General features: G+C 45.6%; 1 long non-coding RNA gene across 1 annotated transcript in view; it reads left to right on the forward strand.

The window, feature by feature from the left end:
• Positions 1-20,611, forward strand: part of LOC307177193 — a 32,280-nt gene extending 11,669 nt beyond the window's left edge. The window contains exons 2-3 of the long non-coding RNA XR_013825000.1: positions 5,923-5,983; positions 20,345-20,611. This is a non-coding gene — a long non-coding RNA (uncharacterized lncRNA). The remainder of the gene's footprint in view (positions 1-5,922; positions 5,984-20,344) is intronic.
• The last annotated feature ends 1,805 nt before the right edge of the window (positions 20,612-22,416 follow it).

Below are 22,416 nucleotides of genomic sequence, written 5' to 3' on the forward strand. Positions count from 1 at the left end.
ACTAGAAGGCAATATTGAAGACTGTCTTCCTGACCTGAGGATAGAAAAGACTTCAACAGCCTATGAAAACCACTAACCAAAAAGAAAATAAATAAACTTAACTGCATGAAAATTAAGAATTTCTGTGCATGTAAACGTGTCATGATATACTTTGATGAAAGAAAGAAAGAAAAGGAGCACAAAGGCAAGTCACAAGTAGGAAGACATTTGCGACACATAACAAAGGGCTCATATCCAGAATGTATAAACAACTCCCACAGATAAAAAGGAAAACAAACAACCCCAAAGTAGGTAAAAGACTTCAACAGGCAATTCCCCCCCCAATAAAAAAAAAATCCAAATGAACAATTAACATGTTCAAAGTGTTCAACCTCAGCGATAATCAGGGATATACAAATTAAAATCATAATGAGATAGCATGACACGCCAAGCAGAATGGCCAAAATCCAAAAGATTGACAAAGCAGACTGGCAGTAAGAATGTGGACCAAGGGAATCTCTCAGATAGAGTTGGGTGAAGGTTTGGATCGGTCTAACCACTTTGAAAACTGTTTGGTAGCATCTGCTAAAATGAACCTATGCTCTAAGCCAGCAATCTCACTTTAGGAATATGCCCAACAGCAATATGTGAACTTGTACATCGAAAGACGTGCACAAGATGCTCATAGCAGCAGCATTTGTGATAGCCGGAGGTTGGGTAACACCTGCTAGCCATAGCAGGAGATTAAGTAAACAATCAAATCATCATGTTGTACAACTTAAATATATACAATTTTATGTCAATTATAACTCAATAAAGCTGGTAAAAAGAAACTATATAAAAGTGTACCTATAAAAAAAATAAGTAAACTGCTACAGTCATACAATGGCATACTACGCAGCCATGAAAAAGAATGAACAACTGTTATATTCAACAACATGAATGAATCTCACAAAGGATGCTGAGCCAGAAACATCAGAACAACAGAAGAGTCCATACCCTGTGGTCCATTTATACAAAACTCAAAATGCAAGCAAAATTCAGCTATAGTGTTGAAAGATACATGCTTAGCAAGGAGATGATTGCCATAAAATTCTGGCCTGAGGTCACCTCCAAAGGGAGGTTAGGGAGCATACGTGAGCATTCTGAGTTGCCTTACGTAATGTTTCGGAATGTGGATCTTTGCTTTGTGATAAAACAATGAGCTGTCCATCTCTGTTTCATATGTTTGTGTGTGTGTTCTATTTCACAATTAAAAAGGTCGAAAGAAAACAGAAAAGGTTACAAAATATTGGGCTGAATGTTTGCAAACCCTGTATGTTATATATTTGAGGTTTGGCCTTTTTTTTATCATGTTATCTTATTTTTTTTAAGCCTCGATGCTCTGTGGAGTGTTCCCTGGCCAAACTGTTTGGTGTCGGGGGAAATAATCTGGGGGACGAGAAGTGCAGGTTGCAGCAAGAGACAGTATGAGTGGGCACGTGGTACCAGTCTGCCCTGGAGAAGCAGCAGCATCTTTGCACCAAAACCACCACTGGATTTTTCCTTTCCAGCCCCAGCAAAGGCAGAATGGAAGAAGCAGGCCCTTAGTCTAGTTTTACGGTCCTGTCATGCACTCTTCCCTGCCATCCATGAGGGATAAAGTCCCCAAACTCATTAAGCCGCTATGTAAGAGTTTCTGTTGTTGCCAGGGGTTGGGGGCAGGAAAGAAGAGGCAGCAATTGTTTGATGGGTATGGAGTTTTCTTTTGGAGTGATGAAAATGTTTGGAGCTAGAGTTGGGGGTTGCACATCACGAATGTGTACTAAATGCCGCTGAATTGTGCACTTTGGTTAATTTTATCTTACGTGAATTTCATCCCAGTTTAAAAACAAATAAATAAAAAGTTAAAACTCAGTGGATAGATTTAACAAAGACTATATTTTTCTCCTTCCTAATAAAGGCAGAAATATTTCTTTCTACAAGGAAATAAATAGACTTTTAAAGAATTTCTGGCATCCCCAAACTTATCTAGTTGCTGTTTCTTGCTTTTTTCTTTTAGGTTGTACAAAGCGAGTTCCTTAAGGTGTACTACATGATGACTTAACATACATATACATTGTGAAATGATTACCATAATCAAGTTAATTAATACTTCATCACTTTAACCTTTTTGGGGAGGGATGGGGAGTGAGAACAGTTAAGATCTACTCTCTCAGCCAATTTCAAGTATATCGTACCATATTATTAACTATAGTCACCATGCCATACAGTAGATCTTTAGAACTTAGTCAACTTATTAAATACTGAAAGTTTGTGCCCTTTGCCCAACATCTCCCCATTTTCCCCACTCAGCCCCTGACGAGCACCATTCTACCCTCTGGTTCTAAGAGTTTGACTTTTTTAGGTTCCGTGTGTAAGTGGGATCATGCAGTGTCAGTCTGTGTCTGGCTTATTTCTCTCGGCATAGTCTCCCCCAGGTTCATCCGTGTGGTTTTGCTTTTCAGTTCTTGTACCCACCCCCTTTGCCTGTCTCCCCTAGAAGGTAATTTTCAGCGCATGTTTGCGCGCACAAGCACTTCTGTGGGTCTGCCTTTGCCTCTGGCTCTCTGACCTTTTGCAGCCTCTCCCGTGGTGAGCACTGCTTTGCTGAGTCTGCATTTCTGCTGGCAGTCCCTCAAAATGATCTTGACAGGAAGCCAGGCTTCCTGGGGTCCTGAATCAGCAGAGCAGGAAGGAACTAAAGCCCACAGAACTGTCGAAGGGGAAGCAGCCAACTTGAAGGCAGAACCCATACCTCTCAATAGGTCTGGAGAAGAGTCCCATCATCTGTGACTAGAAGCACAAATTCTGGAACAAGTCACCTGAAATGCTGTTTCCTGCGATCAGATGACCCTGGGCAAGTCCTTTGCCTCTCTCTGCTGTCATTTCCCCATCTGTAAAATGGGAATGACTGTTTGAGGGTTACAGGCATCTCCAGCCATGGCTTGGATAGAGAAAGTCTGCAGCAAGGCTAGCTCTTACTCCTTTCAAAGCTTTCAGTTTTAAAGTAGAGGGTTTAAAAAAATGCCCATTTCTTTTCTTCCTGCCTTTCACCTCCCATGTTCCAGTTAAGAACTGATATCACAGGAGCAAACAAACGAAACAAACCAGAAACACCCTGGTAACCTATTGGCATTCACAATTGAACCAAGACTTCTTCCACAGGAAAATGGCGCTCAAATAGGATAATATGTTTGAGGACATTTTCTTCCTAGACCTTATTGTAACTGGCAATGGCATTTAGGGCCTACAAGTCTAACTCCCTTATTTCTAGTAGTTGAAGTTTTGGAGCGGAGCTTTTCATTCGCAGAGACAGCAAGAAGTACATAGTTCAGTGATGAATTCTCTTGTGGCGAGCCTACTCTTCAGAAGTGTTAGGATACTGGGAGATGCTGGGACTCGGAGATGGGTGACCCAGGCTTTGGTTTGCCAGGAGACCCTGGGCTAATTACTTCACTTCCCTACCCATCAAACTGGGGTGTTGGACTGAATGGTCTGTAAAGTTCCTTCAGTTTAATGATGAAGGATTCCACTCTTCAATATCACCCCCAAAGATAAAAAGGAGTCATGAGGCTTTGGGCTAAGAATGAGCTGGAAAAAAAAAAAGGCCCCTAAGGTTCTCCTTTAAAAAAAAAAAAAAAAAGTGTGTTTTAATTATAAGTCAAATTTTACTTTCAGGAAAACAAACAACACTTAGGCATTTTTTGTTCTGTTTAGTTTAACTTTAATCTTTCTCCCCAGCAGATAACTCTGCAGTAGAAAGGTTTGGGGAAGGTTTCTTACACTTTCCACCTACAGGCCAGTGTACATACCTGAAAGGACTCCCTGGAAGCTGCTTTGCCAGTTTTGCAGAAAGTCACTGCCAAGAGAGAAAGCTTCACATTAAAATGACTTAAGTAAATCTCTGGTGTCATTTCTGATGCTATAGGGTTAATCCAGTATAAGGACAGTGACAAAGTGCAGGGATTTTTTTTAATGGATTCCACATTCATAGCCAAGTACTTGGCAACCTGCCCTCTCATATGTTACGAGACAAAAATGTGTTGCCTTCAGTGTGTTTTTAGGCCAAGCAGTTTGCGATGCTTGGGTCTAGGCTGGGGCGCCAGAACTTTCCCGCTGCTTCGTCACTGCTCTGATTAGTATCTTGGTGTCCCTCGTCCTTTCAAAGAACAGTTTGAGGCCTCAGGGAAGTGATGTCCTGGGAGCAGGCACCGGCCCTCAACCGCGGCGGAAGCTCTTCAAAGGGGTTCAAGTCCAGATTTGCATAACATTCCGCAAAACTTGCAAACATTCGCCAGTCTTCGACTCTGAAGTTATTGGCAAAGGGAAGGTCCACCGTCGTGAAATTCTCAGGAGCGAGGTGGAGCAGATTTCCATAAACAAAGCAAACTCCAGTCTCTGCAGCCTTCTGTAGAAATCTTTATACCCAAAGAGAAGGGTCCCTTCCAGCTCTAGGACGCTATAATGTAACCATTTTGCGCTAAATGAAGTGCTTTATGAGCAAGCTTGCCTATTCCCTAGGAAACTTCAAGTGCATCATTTTCCCTCAATACATCTTTTTGCCCCATAGGCTTGGCTGAAAGGTAAATATCCCTGATGATTCTCCTCACAGGGAAGTATTTATTGGATGAAAGGCAGTTTTTTTTAGAGGACTAAAAAAAAATTCTATTGACTCAGAAACCTTGTGAGCAGCTTTCCCAGTATTTAGCCACCACACTGAGCCCTCCAGCCATCCCCGTGATACCCCCGAAGGCGGCAGCAAAGCCATGGGTTGATGTATCAGGAGTCATTAAAGCTCCTACTAGCACACAATTAGGATTTCTTCTCAGTGGAGCCTCACTTTTTTTTCTGGCCCCGGTACTGTGTCTGCTCACCCAGCGTAGTTGTATAAAGGCGTTTCACGAAGTCAGGAGCGTCTCCAACACTACAAATGACTGGTGGTTCCTTATACCAGACCAAGCTGTGCTTCCCAGGACTCTCCTTGCAGGTGAGTAAGAGGCCACAGTCCCAGGGACCCCAGAGCCAGCCTCCAGCAGCTGGAACAGCTGGACCTTACCCCCTGTTACTCCTGACGTCTCCCTTGCTGAGGCCGTCTTGTCCTTTCTTCCCAGTCTCTTCCCTTTTCCTGTTTTCCTTATCTTCCCTTTCTCCCTGCACTCAGCTGGCGTCTTAGTCACTTACGCAGAGGTCTTAGCTCTATCTTGTCTCATTCCCACAGCATCCATAGGGTTAGGTCTATTTCATCTCACTTCCCACAGCATCCACAGGGTTGTTCCCATTTTCTTCTCCTCTTTCCAAATAGCTCTTGTCTCCACTTACATGTCCTAGGCCACCCCCAAATCTACTATCCTTTATGCCACCAGGCAGCCCCAATACTGTCACTTGAGTCATAGTTGCAAGAGTTTCCTTATAGAGTACCTTTATCTCGCTTTGGAACATGGACTTATTTCACATCCCAATAACCATTCTCTTCCTTCTTAATTTTTGGATGGAACGTATACATTCCATTGCATTCCAGAATGCAATGCACAGCCTCTCTTGCAGCTAGAAGTTGCCTTGGAACAGAGATGTAACCAAAACTGTTGTGTGCAATGTCCGGAACACGCCCTTCAGTGGGGACTGCGGGACGCCCTTCTTCGTTCCTTCCCGTTTCCTACTTATTAGAGTAGAGATGTGCTGTCTGGAGCCCCAGTCACCAACTTGGATCACGAGGCCATACGCCGAGCACGTCAGAGCAGTAAGGCTTGATCTCTGTTGATAAAGGAGCCTCCCTCCAGACCAGCCCTGGGCTGACAGACTGCTGAGTTCTGTTCCTCGAGAGAGAAACTAAACTTCTATCCCATTTAAGCCACTGTTATTTTGGAAGGTATGTATCCAAATGCACATTCTAGCATATGGAATTTATAAATTCATATTGCACAGAAATCAAATTTATCTGGACCCACGCAAAAGGATGGGCCTTGCCAAGAGAGAAAATAGAAAGGTAAGAAATGCTAATGACGCCGAGTCCTTTTGACGAGTTTTCACATGTTTACCAGGCTCCCTCAGTGCCACAAATGACATCCAACAATGGCTTTAATGACCAGAGACAAAAGATATTTTAACATTTCTCACCTTTCTTGGGTTTTTTGGCATAATTGCCGACTTCCCAGCAGATTGCAAGAATAGTACATGGAGTTCCATACGACCTTTACCCACATTCCCCAAACGTTAACGTTTTATCACATCACTTTATCGTTCTTTGTATATCAAATTTTTTTCCTGAAACACTTGACAGTAAGTTGCAGACACATTGCCCCTTTACCCGTAAACACTTTAAGTGGGTATTTCCTGAACAAGGGCTTAAGTGCAACGTAACCACAGGAAGATAATCAAAATCAGAAAATTAACCCTCATACGGTACTATTAGCTAACCTATAGACTCTTCTCAGGTTTTGCCAATTGGCCCAATAATGTCCTTAATGCCCCAAAAGAAAGACAAGAGGAAACCCCAAATTATAGGCTGCATTCTGTTCTAGTGTCTACCTAGGCCTCTTCGCCCCGGAAAAATTTCTGTTTTGGCCTGTTTTTCCTAGCCTTGACATTTTTGAGGAGTCAGTTATTTTGTAAAATGTCCCTCAGTTTGGGTACATCTGATGCTTTTCTCATGATTCAATTCAGTCTGTGTATTTTGCGCCAGAATCCTCCAGAACTGATGCTGTGTTATTCTCAGTGCATCATTTCAAGAGGTGGTAATTTGTCCCATTACTGGTGATGTTACCTTTGGCTGCTCTGAAAGTTGTGTCTTTCTGAAGTGTCTGCTCTGAAAAGTTATTATTTTCTCTTTGTAAAATTAATAAGTAACTTGATAAAGGGTTCCCGGACCCAATTCCAGTGTGTGTGTGTGTGTGTGTGTGTGTGTGTGTGTGTGTGTGTAGGCTTCCCCATACCAATGAGCAATTCTGTGACACCAGTGGGGTGTCCAAGAATCCAACTCATTTCTGACACTATCTACCTGAGATAGGATCAGATTCCACAGGTAGGGGGCTCAGTCCCACAAGACCAACCTCCACTTCAGATGCCAGTCGCAAGCCCAGGTTATTATTACCTGTGCTTCTGACCGACTGACTATAAATCAGAGACTCTCACAACCCCCTCCTCGGGTTTGATTAATTTTCTAGAATGGCTCACAGGACTCAGGAAAACCCGTTTACTCACCAGATGACTGATTTATCATAAAAGGATATGAATCAATGGCTAGATGAAGAGATACATAGGGTGAGGTATGGGGAAAGGGTCTCTCCAAGCACTCCACTCTCATCAAACACGTTCACCAGCCCAGAAGCTCTCCAAACCCTCTCCTTTGGGGTTTTTATGGAGGCTTCATTACACGGGCGTGATTGATTAAATCATTGGCCACTGGCGAGTCATTCAACCTCCAGCCCCTCTCCCCTCCACCGAGATGGGGGATGGTACCGAAAGTTCCAACCCTCTGATTTCATGGTTGGTTTTCCTGGCAACCAGCCCCCACTCTTGGGTGGGATCCAAAAGTCACCTTCCCCAAAGCATTTTCAGGAACTGAAGACAAGAGACCAAATAATCATCCCATTGCTCTTATAGCTCAGGAAATTCCAAAGGTTTGGGGAGCTGTGAGCCAGGAACTGTAGGTGAAGACCAAATGTATGAGAAATATATATTTTGGTCATCTGAATGACCGAATACCTATTTCTTGTAAACCATGATATCACCATCTTGTGGAAAGATACTTCGAATCTGTGTAAATATCCTGTTAATCCTTCAACTTTCACCCGCTAACTTTAGCATCCATTGATAATTCTTGCACGAATGAAATATTACTATAATGGTTGCCCAGTAGTGATATGATAACACTTTTTCTTTTATATTCTTTCCCAGAGACGATTGGAATTTATTTACTTTTAAAGGTTTTAATTTATTTACTTTTTGAGCCACTTTATTGGTATGTGAAGGTAGAAGTTTAGAATGTGAAAGCAAGGACCCAGGCACGTGGTGATTGTCACCCTGAACACTATAAATAAAAATAACTTACCTATTAAGAAATTTCTTTTTGGGCCCAGAGCATGTGCCTGGCACTGCGCTGGGCCCCGGGGTCCAGTAGTAAATGAGACGCATCCAAATGCTCAGGGAGCACACTATTTTTAACGTGGAGGACACAAGCATGGACATACATTTTCTGCAACACGGTAAGGGCCATTCCAGGGTGGTTTGGAACCAGGTGCCTTGCACGGCGGAGCTGGGTTCCTCTGTTGAGTGGAATGAGAACGCTTGATTTGCTCTATTATAAAACTACTTTGCATACACTGATTTTTATGTAGGATAACAAACTTTCTGGAAGGGAAAAACTTGAACCCTGTCTATCATTGTTATGTCTGAGGAACTTGGGAGGCCAGAAAGGGGCAAGCGTACAGGGGAGGACTACAGAAGCCTTAAGAAAGACCTCACTTTAAGGAAAGAAGAAATTGTCTGTGTGAAGCAGCTTCCCTGTCCCAAGACTCTCATAGTCCTAGCACCCTGCTCCTGGGGGTCTCATCCCTTCATGTCACGTGTGAAGTACGCTCACATCCCATATTACATCAATGTGTGTGTATGCATATTAGTTTCATATGCGCTAGCTTTCATTGGTTCGTTGACGTATTATTATATTTTGTCAGCTTTTGATTTATTTCAGATAAGTCTTTACAGTTTAAAGCCAATACATTTTTTTTGAGGTCTCAAAAATCTTTTTGTAGATTCTCACAAAGGTCATAGGCCCCAGGAACTGCACCTGAAGTAACTGATGTATTTTTTTAAATTGCAAGAAGTTTTATCTGTCTCGGAGACAAATATCCCTGAATTAATCAAACTTCTTTAAAAAAAAATTTATAGAGATGTAATTTACATACCATAAAATTCACCCATGTGAAGTATACAATTCAATGGTCTTCAGTACCTTTACAGAATTGTGCAACCAACGCCGCTATCTAATTTTAGAACGTTTCATCCCAGCAAAAGGAAACCACGTACCCACTTAAAGTCACTCCCTACCCTTCCCCTAATCTCTGGCAACCACGAAACTACTTTTTGTCTCTATAGATGTGCCTTTTATGGACATTTTATGTAAATGGAGACATGTAATGCGTGGTCTTTTATGACTGGATTCTTTCAACTCAGCCTAATGGTTTCGAGGTTCATCCACGTTGTAGCATGTATCAGTACTTCATTCCTTTTTATTATTATTCGTATTATACTGCGTGGATATAACACATTTTATTTATCCATTCACCAGTTGAGGGGCAAGGGGGTTGTTTCCACTTTTTGGCTACTGTGAGCAAGGCTGCTATGAACATTTTGTGCAAGTCTTTGTGGGACTTTTATTTTGTTTCTCTAAGAGAATTGTTGGGTCATGTGGGAACGTTTTGAGAAGCTGCCAGACTTTTCCACAGCGACGGCACCATTTTACATTCCAGCAGCGCTTTCCCTATATCCTCACCAACACTTTTTATTGGCTTTTCTATTCTGGCCATCCTAGCAAGTATAAAGTGGTATCTCATTTTGGTTTTAATGTGCATTTCCCTAATGACTAATGATGTCGAACATCTTTTCATGTGCTTACTGGCCATGTGTATATCTCTTTTGAGAAATGTTTCTTCAGATCCTTCGCCCATTTTTAAAATGGAAGTATTTATTTTCTTCTTCTTGAGTAAGAGTTCTTTCTTTATATATTCTGGATACAAGTCCCTTATCAGTTATATAAATATGCTAGCTTTTCCAGTTCTGTGAGCTATCTTTTCACTTTCCTGATGATGTCATTTGAAGTGTAAAAGTTTTTAGTTTCGATAAAGTCCAATTTATGAATTCTTCCTTTCATTGTGCATTTGGTGTCATAGCTAAGAAATCATTGCCTAACCCTAGATTATAAAGATTTATTCCTAGGTTTTCTTCTAAGAGTTTTATAATTTTATTTTTTTAAGATTTATTTATCATTTACTTATTTATTTTTGGCTGTGTCGGGTCTTAGCTGTGGCAAGCGGGATCTTCATCGAGGCATGTGGGCTCTTCGTTGTGGTGCACGGGCTTCTCTCTAGTTGTGGTGGCGGGTTTTCTCTTCTCTAGTTGTGGCGTGCAGGCTCCAGAGCGTGTGAGCTCTGTAGTTTGCGGCATGGGGCCTCTAGTTGAGGCAGGTGAGCTCAGTAGTTGTGGTGCGCAGGCTTGGTTGCCCCGTGGCATACAAGACCTTAGTTCCCCGACCAGGGATCGAACCCACGTCCCCTGCATTGTAAGACAGACTCTTTACCCCCGGACCACCAGGGAGGTCCCTAAGAGTTTTGTAACTTTAGTCTCACATTTATGTTTCTTTTCCATTTTGAGTTGATTTTTGTGTATGGTATATGATGTGCATTCAACTTAATTCTTTGACATGTGGATATTCAGTTGTCCCAGCACCGTTTGTTGAAAAGACTGTATTTCCCCCATTGACTTGTCTTGGCACCTGAAGTTTACGATGGCTCTGAAAGCTAGCTCCAGTGAGAGGGTCTGAGAATTAGGGAAGAGTGATTACTTCCAGCTATGATGGAACTACTCCTGCGCGGGCCTGTCCTGCAGACCTCTCAGATAGTAAGCTTGCTCCTTGCAAGAAGAGGAGCAGCCTTCTGCTGCCCAAGGTAGCAGAAAGGATGCCTGGTTTTGCAGAGCGCCAGGGAGGATCCGGTTTTATTGGCATCGTGCATGGTGGGTCTCCCGTTCCACCAGCATCTAGTGGTGCTCGTAGCAGCGGAATCTAAGTATCGCCCATGGAGCAGCATGTGTAAGCTGTTAGGAGCTGGATCATTAGGCCCAAGTTCAGGTAGCCACAGTGGCGACCAGTGACCAGCACTAGTTTGTGAATATGTCTAGGTACCCTGGTGTTTCCTAAGTGATTTTGTAAAAGTAGGAGAGGCTACTATAAAAGATTGAAAAGGTGAGACCTCAGAGCAACTAAGATTTGGGCATTCATTGAAATGAGGCTCTACCTGTATTCACAGACTGGTAAAGACTGAGTCACCAATATACATGTACGATGTACAGTGGGGTCCCGTGCACTGTTCCTGATGCTGCAGTTTTTCAGGATCCAGCAAGGGCCTGGGAAGGGGGGGAAAGCAGCTACGGACTCCAAGGCAGAATTTGGAGCTGGGACTTCAGGCCAAAGAGGTAGGTGGGCCAAAGCCAAAGCCAGGAGTGAAATGAGAGCTATATCAGGAGCCAAAGGCCAGGATCTAGGAAGGCAGGATACAAGGGAGACATTAAAACCGGGAGGGTGACAACCAGGAAAGAAACCAAGGATGACACTGTGACCGGGAGCCTAGGTTCATTTGTAGTTGGATTTAGAGACGCATCGGGTGATTTTCCCGCTTTTAGAAATTCCAGGCATTCTCCGTGAAGCACCATTTCTGCGTCTCAGAGGCGGGTTCATGGCACAGCTGGTCCCAAAGTTGGTGCTTATAACATTGTGCTCCTGACACAAGGCACGCATATATTGAACACCTACTGTGTGCCTCATGCGTACTTGGAGGTCGAGGCTACTGTCATAGTGTAAGACACACTCTGTTCTCAGGAAGCTGCGGAAACAGCTGGCTTAGAACATTTCCAGGGTTGACACAGGCCCTGGGGCAGTGAGGTTTCCACTCGGCTTAACTACAGTGGCAATGACACATGTCCAGGTCAACACAGCTAATAAATGAAAGAGCCGGGGTTAGAGTGCAAGTGCCTTTACTCTCATGTGGAGCCTTTTCTTCGACACATGGAAGACGCAGAGGCGGTGGAAAGGAAGAATGAAAAAGACTGAAACATGGTTATTTCTGTAGGAAAGAATGATAGGGAAGAAGGAGGAGCAGGGGAGGGTCACTGGAGGGCAAAGGGGTCAAAGAGGACAAGTGGTGAGAATGCAGGGAGGGTGAGAGGAGGTGTTAGTCAGGTTCTCCAGAGAAACAGAACCAGTGAGATACAGATATGCAGAATACACAGATCTCCTGTTTCCTCTGTGTGTGTGTGTGTGTGTGTGTGTGTGTGTGTGTACAAAGAGAGATAGACAGACAGACAGACGGCAGAGAACCGGCTCACACAGCTGTGGATGATGAGAAGCCTCAAGGTCTGCAGAGCAGGCAGAGCCCCCACCCCCCCACCCCGTCCAGGATCCCCTGCAGGCATCAGCAGCCCCTCCTCATGGGTCATTAGCACAAAGAACACCTACCAAGAGCGAGCACACACCAGGGAAGCCTGTCCAGTTACGGGCTCCACAAAGACAACTAGAGACACCGTATGGGCTGAAGGGGCCAGGGCGTGGTGGGAAGTGGCGGGGAGGAGAGCTCCCCGGATGCTGTGGGACTTCGCCCTCCGCTTTCCCCGGGGGAGTAGCCCAGAGGATTTGCCCTTTCTTTGGGGCAGCCGCTCTGGTTTTCCACGGGCCAGAGCAGGTCCTATTTCCATAGTCCTTACGCTGGCTCTCAACAGTTCGACCCGTCCCGCTCCGTAAATGTTCTTGCCTGCGTAGGTTTTCTTCTGGGATCTATCCGAGCTCATCCTCGCAGCCTCACCTTCTTGCCAATTCAGGGCTGCCAACCTGCCCCTTCAAATCCTGGTTTTAAACTTGATGTTTCAAGTCCAAACTTGTTTTCTTGTTTGCCCCTTCCCAGGACTCCACACCAGTTTCCACTTTACACTATGACCCAGAACCCAGGTCTGACCCACCCTTGCTTGGGACCCAATTTCACTTTTGTTCCATTGCCTCATAACTGCTGACCAAGCACGCTCTCCCTCAAGCCCAGCCCTGATGGAGCTCCTGGCCTGGGCTGGAATCCAAGGCCAGATTTGCCAGGGAGAGAAGGTTGGACAGATTCTCCCACTCTGCCTGTGTAGAAACCAGAGCCAACTTCCCTGACCTCATCTGTCTCAGAGTTGCCGCTGCTCTTCTCTCAGAGGTAAGGATGGGCTGTCTTACCGCCAATGTGTTACGTCCCTTTTTCACCTTTGAAGAAGAAATTAAGAGCGACCAGTGTCCAGCACCTGCACCCAAGAGGAGCAGGCCTGTTGGAGAAGCCTGAATCATCCATGTGGGCAGGTTCAACTACTCATCCTGCAAAGTTCCCTTTGTTTCTCTTAGGGAACTTCTTGGATTTATATCGAACCAACTATTTCTGATACCTGCTGGAGAATACATTACATCCAAGAAACATTCACGTCGTCACTCCTTCCACACATCTGCAAACCCTAGCCACAAACACCTTGTCATTTGCTACATGTAAGGTATACTAAATCTATTAGAATCCTGAATATAGTTCAATCTTTTTTCTTTTGAATTTAGAAACATTTAGAATGTTCTGTGTTGTAGTAGAAAGAGATTTCCTATTTATTTTTGCAAATCTCTCCCTTCCCTCTCTTCAGGCAGCCCTTGCCCGTAAACCCCCTCCCCTTCCAAGACTCTTCCCCTACCCTCTCCCCCATCCATCACCCTTCTTTACAGAAAGGATCAAGCCTCAATTCCCCTCTTTCTCCTTCTCTGTGTCTTGCAAATTTCACAAGCGGCTGGTGTCAAAAGGCTGTTGATGCCCTTTCATCTCTACCAGATTACTGATGCTTCTGCAGAGCAGCCAGTGGGCTGCAGGGAGATGGGAGGAGTGAGCTCTGATTTCAAAGATGGGGGGATGTTCCATTTGGAACTGCCGCTGGTTTCTCTTAGCGTATTTAAAATCAAACATCGCTTGCCTTGACCAGGATTAATTTTCATCCAAAACCCTCTCCTGTCTGGAATACATAGGAAATTTGCATTCCTTCTATTAACACAGCTTTGACGGGTCCCATAAACTAATCCGTTAAGCCCTGTGCTCCGTGAACATGCACATTTTCCTTGCCCTCCGTTACATGACAAAGCATCCTACCTCAGCTGACAGGGCTGGCAGGCCCAAACTGCAAGCACGTTTCTCCCTGCCCCCAGGCTTGGTGCCTTGGGGATGGGGGCAGGGTAAAAGTTCAGTGCTCCCAGCCTTATTATAACTACAATTATTATTCATGCCCAGGCTGGGGGAGCCCGAGGAAGCAATGTTTGCAAATTCTTTAAAAACTGAATCAGCAAACGTCTGACCTAAATAGTAAATCTCTAATAAATAGAACTCCAATTACAAAACAACATCACTAACGACAACAAACCTGTATTTTTTCAGCCTTGAGTTTGTTATCCGCACGAGGCCAGACAACCAAGTTTACCGGACGGACTTTACCCACCATCAACACACTGACGTTCCCATGTCCGGGTCATCATTTTCAAAATCAGAATTCCCATCATGGAAGCCCATGATTGCCCTTTGAGGGCTCTTGTAAAATCAGACAAAGTACATTCTAACAGAGACATTAGATACAGGACCATTTTGACTGAAGGAAATCGTGTGACACTATATCTAAAAACCAACTTCTTAAGGCCATGAAAATTTTCCACTTGGGTATTTCTTGAGCTTATAACACTTAAGTCTATTTTTGTGTCAAGGGTCAATTAACCAGTGTCCAGTATTTAGAAGAGTATCAATAAACGTTTGATTGACATTTGAAAAAAAAAATCATTGATGGGAAATGATAATACAAAGGACAAGAAAAATTGTGATCCATCTGGCTTGGGTTTGTTTGGGCAGTTTTTCGGAGTCCAGTCCCAATTAGCAAAGAGCACAGAGGAAGAACTGTCCTTAGGGGTCACCTGCACTTCTGCCCTTTGCCTAGGGAAGATGCAGCCCAAGTCCAAGATGCACGTAACTGCTGGCCAGCCCAGGCTTTCCAGGTAAAGAGCCTGATACTCCGGCCATAATTACGAAATGCCTTACCCACCCTTCCCATAGTCCTTTCCTGCATTAATCAGATTACCTTTCTTTTTTTTCAATTGAGGTACAGTACAATGTTATATAAGTTTCAGGTGTACAACACAGTGATTTACAATTTTAAGTGTTATATTTCATTTCTAGTTATTCTATAAAATATTGGCTGTATTCCCTGTGCTGTACAATATATCCTGGTAGCCTATTTATCTTATACATAGTGGTTTGTACCTCTGAGTCCCCTGGTCCTACCTTGCCCACTCCCCGCTTCCTTCTCCCCACTGGTAACCACTAGTTTGTTCTCTGTATCTGTGAGTCCATTGCTTTTTTGTTATATTCACTAGTTTGTTGTATGTCTTAGATCCCACGTACAAGTGAGATCATACAGTAGATCATACAGAAATAAGTCTTGCTCTGACTTATTTCACTCAGCACAATGCCCTCCAAGTCCATCCATGCTGTTGCAAGTGGCGTTATTTCATTCTTTTTTACGGCTGAGTAGTGTTCCGTAGTATATATGCGCCACGTCTGCATCCATTCATCTGTTGATGGACACCTACGTTGCTTCCATATCTTGGCTACTGTTTATCAGATTACCTTTTAATTAAAAGTCTGGTGAAGAAATTAAAGTGTATCACAAAAAGTCCAACCCTTAACTCGCTGAGTTTATGGCTTAAGTTTTAAGGAATTTAGGATAATGGATTCTAAATTCATATCAAGTTTTCATCCAGCAAAACAGCTGGATCTCATTCTTGCTGTTGACTGAACCTTATCAAAAATTACCCAGGACCCAGGTCAACCTCGGACCCAGCTATAATAACATTTTCTAAGCTAAAGTAGCAGATCCTAACCTTCTCCTCACTTTCTTCCACACGTGTCACCAACAGCGTTCCCATGCTCCCACCGTGGATGGCCTGTGGCTTCTCCAACAGGCCAAGCTGTTCCCATGCCCCAGCCCTACAGTACCCTCCCCCCACCTTTCGTGCTGCAGAAACCCCTTCCATAGAAGGTGAAAATGCCAAGACTCACCTCTAGGACTTAGGGCTGGAGTATGGGCATGTGGCCTGATGCTGGCCCACTGTTTCTGTAGGAAAGCTTTTAGGCAAAAATTTTCCCCTACTGTAGAGACTCACGGGAGGAGATTCCTTTCCTGGCTAGATGTGTGCGTATCTGCAACGTCTATAACTGCTCAGACATCTGTCTCTTGACCGTGAAGAAGGGATGCTGCTGACAAGCTGAGAGTAGCCAGATGGAAAGGTGGAAAGCTGGAAAGCACCCTTGTTCTCAACGTCATGGTTGAACCGCTGCATCTACCCCAGGGGCCACCACGCTGCCTTTGAACCTCTGATCATGTGAGATAACAAATATCCTTATTGGTTAAGCTAGTGGTTCTCAGACTTCTGGTATCAGGGCCCCTTTCAGCTCTTAAAAATTATTGAGGTGGGACTTCCCTGGTGGTCCAGTGGTAAAGAATCTGTCTTCCAGTGCAGGGGACGCAGGTTCAATCCCTGGTCAGAGAACTAAGATCCCACGTGCCGCAGGGCAACTAAGCCCATGCGCCACAACTACTGAGCTCGTACGCCTCAATGAGAGAGCCTGTGTGCCACAAACTACAGAGCCCACGCGCCCTGGAGCCTGCGTGCCACAACTAGAGAAGAGAAAGCCTGCATGCCACAACTAGAGAGAAGCCTGCGTGCCACAATGAAAGATCCCGCATGCGTCAACGAAGATCCCGTGTGCTGCAACTAAAGTCCCAATAAATAAATAGATCTTAAAAAAGAAAAACTTACTGAGAATCCCGAAGAGCTTCTGTCTATGTGTGCTACGGCTCCGTATTTACCTGCTAGAAACTGTGACAGAGAAAAAGCTTAAATATTTATAAATAAAGATAATAAACCCATTTGTTGTTCACATAAACAACGTGGATTTATGAAAAAAATAATTATATGTTCCAAAAGAAAAAATTAGTAAGAAGAGTGGTTGTTCTACCTTTTTGCAAATCTCTTTAAGTCTGAGTTAATGGGAGATGGCTGGTCTCTGATAACAATTGCTTCTGCACTTCATCTCTGTGCTATCACACATCATATAGCCGCTGAAGTACGTCCACTTTACACTTGTGAAATAATGAAGGTGATCTTGGTCTTCTTATGAAAATGCTTTAACCTCACGGATGTCTTAAAAGGGTCTTGGGAATCCCCAGGGGATCCCCAGATCTCACTTTTTTTTTTTTTTTTTGTGGTACGCGGGCCTCTCACTGTTGTGGCCTCTTCCGTTGCGGAGCACAGGCTCCGGACGTGCAGGCTCAGCGGCCATGGCTCACGGGCCCAGCCGCTCTGCAGCATGTGGGATCTTCCCGGACCAGGGCACGAACCCGTGTCCCCTGCATTGGCAGGCGGACTCTCAGCCACTGCACCACCAGGGAAGCCCCCCAGATCATCTCACTTTGAGAAAGGGTGGTCTAAGCCATTCTTTTTTTTTTTTTTTTTTTTTTTTTGGCTACACCACGGGCTTATAGGATCTTCGTTCCCCGACCAGGGATCGAAAACCAGGACCCTGGCAGCGGAAGTGTGGAGGTGGAGTCTTAACCACTGGACCACCAGGGAATTCCCATAAGCCATTCTTTTTTGTTTAATTTTATTTATTTATATTTGACCGTGTTGGGTCTTCATTGCTGCGCACGGGCTTTCTCTAGTTGCGGTGAGCAGGGGCTACTCTTCATTGCAGTGCACAGGCTTATTGTGGTGGCTTCTCTTGTCGCGGAGCACAGACTCTGGGCACGTGGGCTTCAGTACCTGTGGCGTGCAGGATCAGTAGTTGTGTCTCGCGGGCTCTAGAGCACAGGCCCAGTAGTTATGGCGCACGGGCTTAGTTGCTCTGCAGCATGTGGGATCTTCCTGGACCAGGGCTCAAACCTGTGTCCCCTGCATTGGCGGGCGGATTCTTATCCACTGCGCCACCAGGGAAACCCCCATAAGCCATTCTTGATTGGATATTCTACTACCTGGAGCGAAAATCCTGTAATGGATACACCTCCTCAGGGCTGGTGCATCTATTCCTTCCAGGCTTTCCCCCTTCCCGGGACCTCCCCCCCATTCTCCTCCCTTAGATTCTTGCATGACTCTCTTTCACTTCTCTTAAGTCTCCATCAACAATTTCACATCCTGCGAGAAACCATCTTGGACCACTTGGTAACTGTTTCCCTACATAGCATTTGTTACTACCCTACACTTATTTTATTTTTATCAGTTAATTGTTTAAGCACATAAGCTTCACATGCGGGGGTGTTTTGTTCTACTCACCAGTACGGGCCTTCAATAAATATTTGTAAAATGAATAAATGAGTGAATGAATGTGAGCAATGATATAAGCATAACCTAGAATACACTCTAATTGATGTGAAAAATGAGTTATTTTCCAAAAAGTAGAAGAATGGTTGCTAGAAGCTGGGGAAGGGATAACGGGGAGATATTATTTAATGGGTATAGAGTTTCAGTTGGGAAAAATGAAAAAGTTCTGGAGATGGACAGGTGGTGATGGTTGTACAACAATGTGAACGTACTTCATGACACAGAACTGTATACTTTAAAATGGCTAAAATGGTAAATCTTTTATCACAATTTTAAAAATAAGTTATTTGCAAACATTGGTACCAGGACTTCCCTGGTGGCGCAGTTAAGAATCCATCTGCCAATGCAGGGGACACGGGTTCGAGCCCTGGTCTGGGAAGATCCCACATGCCGTGGAGCAACTAAGCCCACGTGCCACAGCTACTGAGCCTGCACTCTAGAGTCCGCGAGCCACAACTACTGAGCGCATGTGCCACAACTACTGAGCACACGTGCCACAACTACTGAAGCCCACGCGCCTAGAGCCCATGCTCCACAACAAGAGAAGCCACCACAATGAGAAGCCCGCGCACTGCAACAAAGAGTAACCACCGCTCACCACAACTAGAGAAAGCCCGCGCACAGCAATGAAGATCCAACACAGCCCAAAATAAACAGTAATAAACAAATAAATTTTTTTTTAAAAAAAAAACATATTACCTACAATATATATAGCTCACACCTGAGGAAGCAGCTATACATCTACTAAAACATTGGTGATTTTCATCATCAACAAAGCTCTGGTTCTGTTGTTAGTTGGATTCATTTGCAAAAATTTTCATTCACAGCCACTTATTCTTCACAACTGAGTCAGCTGGGGAAGGATAGATCATCTATTTGCATGAAAGCAGGGAAAAAACTGTGCACTAAGCTGTTTTATACTATGACAAATAAAATCACAGGTTGGGACTACACACACACGCACACACGCACACACACGCACGCACACACACACGCACACACACACGCGGAGTATCAGGAAACAGCCTCTCCATTTTGGCTGCAGAGGCATGGATTTTGGTTTCCTTGGCTTCTGAGCTGTTCTTGGAACCGGGCCATCAAGGGAAACTGAGCAAGTACACGGGTCCATCGAACTTGGGCTGGATCCATCAAGGACACAAAAGCAGAGGATCCAGCCCTCTTCCCGAGGGGAGCAGACAAAAGTATCGTTGATGCTGAAACCGTGGAAAGCTCGCGCAGCCCCCATGGGAGGGAACTTGGCATGGGCAGGAGAACAGCTCTGACTGACCTGGGGGAGAGCACAAAGCTGGGGTAAGATCCAGGCTTCTGCTCAGTCCGGACTGCTGACCCCTGTGCTTTGTCAGTGAGGGAAAGAGAGGCAGCCTCTCCCCGCAGGCTCTGCCTGGAACGTTTCCCTGGCGTCTGAGGAATTCTCTCAAGGGGGCGCCACCCGCGGAAGAAATGCTCGTGATACAATGTTAAATGGAAAAGTGAAGATAAAAGGATTTTATATGTGTGTGTGTGTGTGTGTGTGTGTGTGTGTGTATACATCATGTATGTTTTTAAAGTTTTTTAAAGCATGCATTGACAAGTAAGACCAGGAGCCTACAATATTATCAGTGATGTTCTCTGGGTGGTCCAATAGCAGGTAATTGACATTTTTTCTGTGGTTTAAATCTTCCTACAACTAGCAGGGTTATTCACTAGCCATAAGCACGTTTTGAACTCCACGCGCAGAAGCCCCTCAGCATGGGGGAAAGTGCGGGCTGTGGAAGGCGGCTTAGGAGCTCTTGGAAATATTGGCAGTTGTCATGAGGTTGCTGCTGAGGGGAAGGGGGAAACGTCTGGGAGGCCAGAGGCAGCATACACCCGTGGCTTTGTTGCCCCATAGTTTCTCTCAGAGTTACTCTGGTTTCCCTGATTGCAGGCCTACTTAGCAAGAAACACGGTTGCAGACTTTTTTTCCCCAGAAATATGTAGCCCAAACTCCCAGCGCAGAATTCATGCCTCGCCTGAGCCCCCGGCCCACACCCGCTCCCCTGGAATCCCAGGAAAACTTTCCAGCATCTCCACCTTCTAACACTTCTGCGTGGGACCCCAGCGGGCGGTGGCGGTGGGAGGGCAGGTTGTTTTCTGCTCCCACTTAAACCACCTTTCTTGCCTTTTCAGCCATGTTGGGACTGTGTTGCTCACACCAGCCACCACTGTGGAAAATGACACAGACAGTCTGTCCTTTGAAAGCATTTGGCGTGTTCCTTGGAAGGAAAAACTGAGCTCATCCCAAGAAACAGGAGAGAGTTGGGGATAGTACAGTCATCTCTGGATTCCAAGAAATCCATTTCTTGTTTTTTTTTCTATCATTTGACATCGTTTTGCAGCCCCTAACTTCCCAAAGAATGAATTTTCTTCCCATAAACACTATGGTGAAGCTGTTTCACAGCCACCTCAGAATAGCAGAATCGTGGCCTCTTCATAACTTAGTTTCAAGTTGCTCCCTCAGAGCTCTCATCTTACAGCTGGGTGGGCTGGGGGAAGCCTTAGAATGTGGCCTTGAGAATGTTCCAGTTGCTTTGGAGGATGGTGTAATAGATAAGACTAGCGTGAGGAGATGCACGTAAGGCTGAGGCTGAGCGAGTGCTAGGAACTGGCCCCGGTCTTGGAGGAGCGAGTGGTGCGGAAGGCTAGGGCGTCCCCGCACCGCCACAGCTGCCCCGAACCTCCCCCAGCTGCAACTCACACGCCCTCCGCGCTGGGCTGCTTCCCACAGGCCTGCAAGCCCTGTACTTGCCCAGACGCAGGAAAGAGCCTGGAGTCAGCGACAGAGACATCGGTGGTTTAGTGGATGAGGGATCGTACACAAGGGCCCGGAGCAACACCCCGCCGTGGGTGCAGACGGCACGCAGGACAGGGCAGCAGCCTTCGCTTCTGAGGGGCAGGAAGGTTACCAGTCAGAGAGGGAATTGATGTCAGGGGGGCTCAGCGGTCACCAGAGAGACCAGCAGCGGAGCCCGCTTCCCACTGCCCCTTTGATAAGCTATCATGGTGGGGATAGTTCTGATCTAAAGATTAGCACAATCACTAGCTGGGCCACGGCAGGTATGTAGGCATTTACTGATCAGGCTCTACGATTAAGAGGGAAGGTCAGCCAAGTGAGTAGAGTGTAGGTGAGGGGGGACTGGTCCAGCAGGGGATGTACAGAGACCAAGAGCACAGCCGTCTTGGGTGGCCTGACTGTACACACACACACACAGACACACACACACAGACACACACACATCACAGCATCACACACACACATCACAGCATCACACACACACATCACAGCATCACACACATCACAGCATCTCACACACACACACACACACACACATCCCAGCACCACAGCAGATGGGAAGAGGTGGCATCTTGAGACCATCATGCTGGAGACTGTCTCTTGCTATGACCTCTTGAGGTGTAGCTCCAGAGATGGGAATGAAGGAAAGAGGGCGGGAGGAGGGTTTTACTTATCAAGGAGGGTCCTGGTTTTCCCACCCTCCTATCAAGTTAGGACCCTTTAACAACCTTCCTGGGTTTTCTAATGAGGCTTCTTGGCCTGAACTGGACCCCGCGTACCCTCCTCGTTCTCCATCCTTCCCGTGACACACAAAGGGCTTCATCCTAGGAAGGTGAGACCAAGAAGAGCATTGGATTCCCCACTTGAGGGACCAGGTGGCCACAGCAGGCAGTGTCTTCTTGTGTCACGTCATGGGTTTCTGCAGGGCAGGAGGACAGCCCCAGCTCTGCCCACCAACAGCAGGGCACTGACCACACGAAGTGGGGCACAATTCACACCACCCCTCTGTCCACCACCAGCACCTTCACAATCCTCCCTGGCCTTCCCACTGGCCACCAGAAGGTGGTCCCCCCTGTCCTTACCGGAGTTCCCCACCCCCACCTCCCCTCCTTGCCTCTGTCATCCCAGTTGGAGGATGTGAACACTGGTGGACTCTTAAGCTGTTCTTGACATTGAAGAGAACTGAGCCCCCTGAGTCACAGTCTACGATGGGCTGAATCGTGTCCCCCAGACTCATGCGATGGAGGCCTAACCTCCAGTACCTCAGAGCGTAACCTGTTTGGAGACAGGTCTTTAAAGGGGTGATTCAGTTAAAGTGAGGCCTGGTGTCCATAAAAGAAGAGGAAGGGGCTCCTGGGGCAGAGGCATGACCGTGTGAAGAGGAAGCACGAAGCCTCAGGGGACACCA

Source organism: Stenella coeruleoalba (assembly GCF_951394435.1).
Source record: "Stenella coeruleoalba genome assembly, chromosome: 19".
Taxonomy (NCBI): domain Eukaryota; kingdom Metazoa; phylum Chordata; class Mammalia; order Artiodactyla; family Delphinidae; genus Stenella; species Stenella coeruleoalba.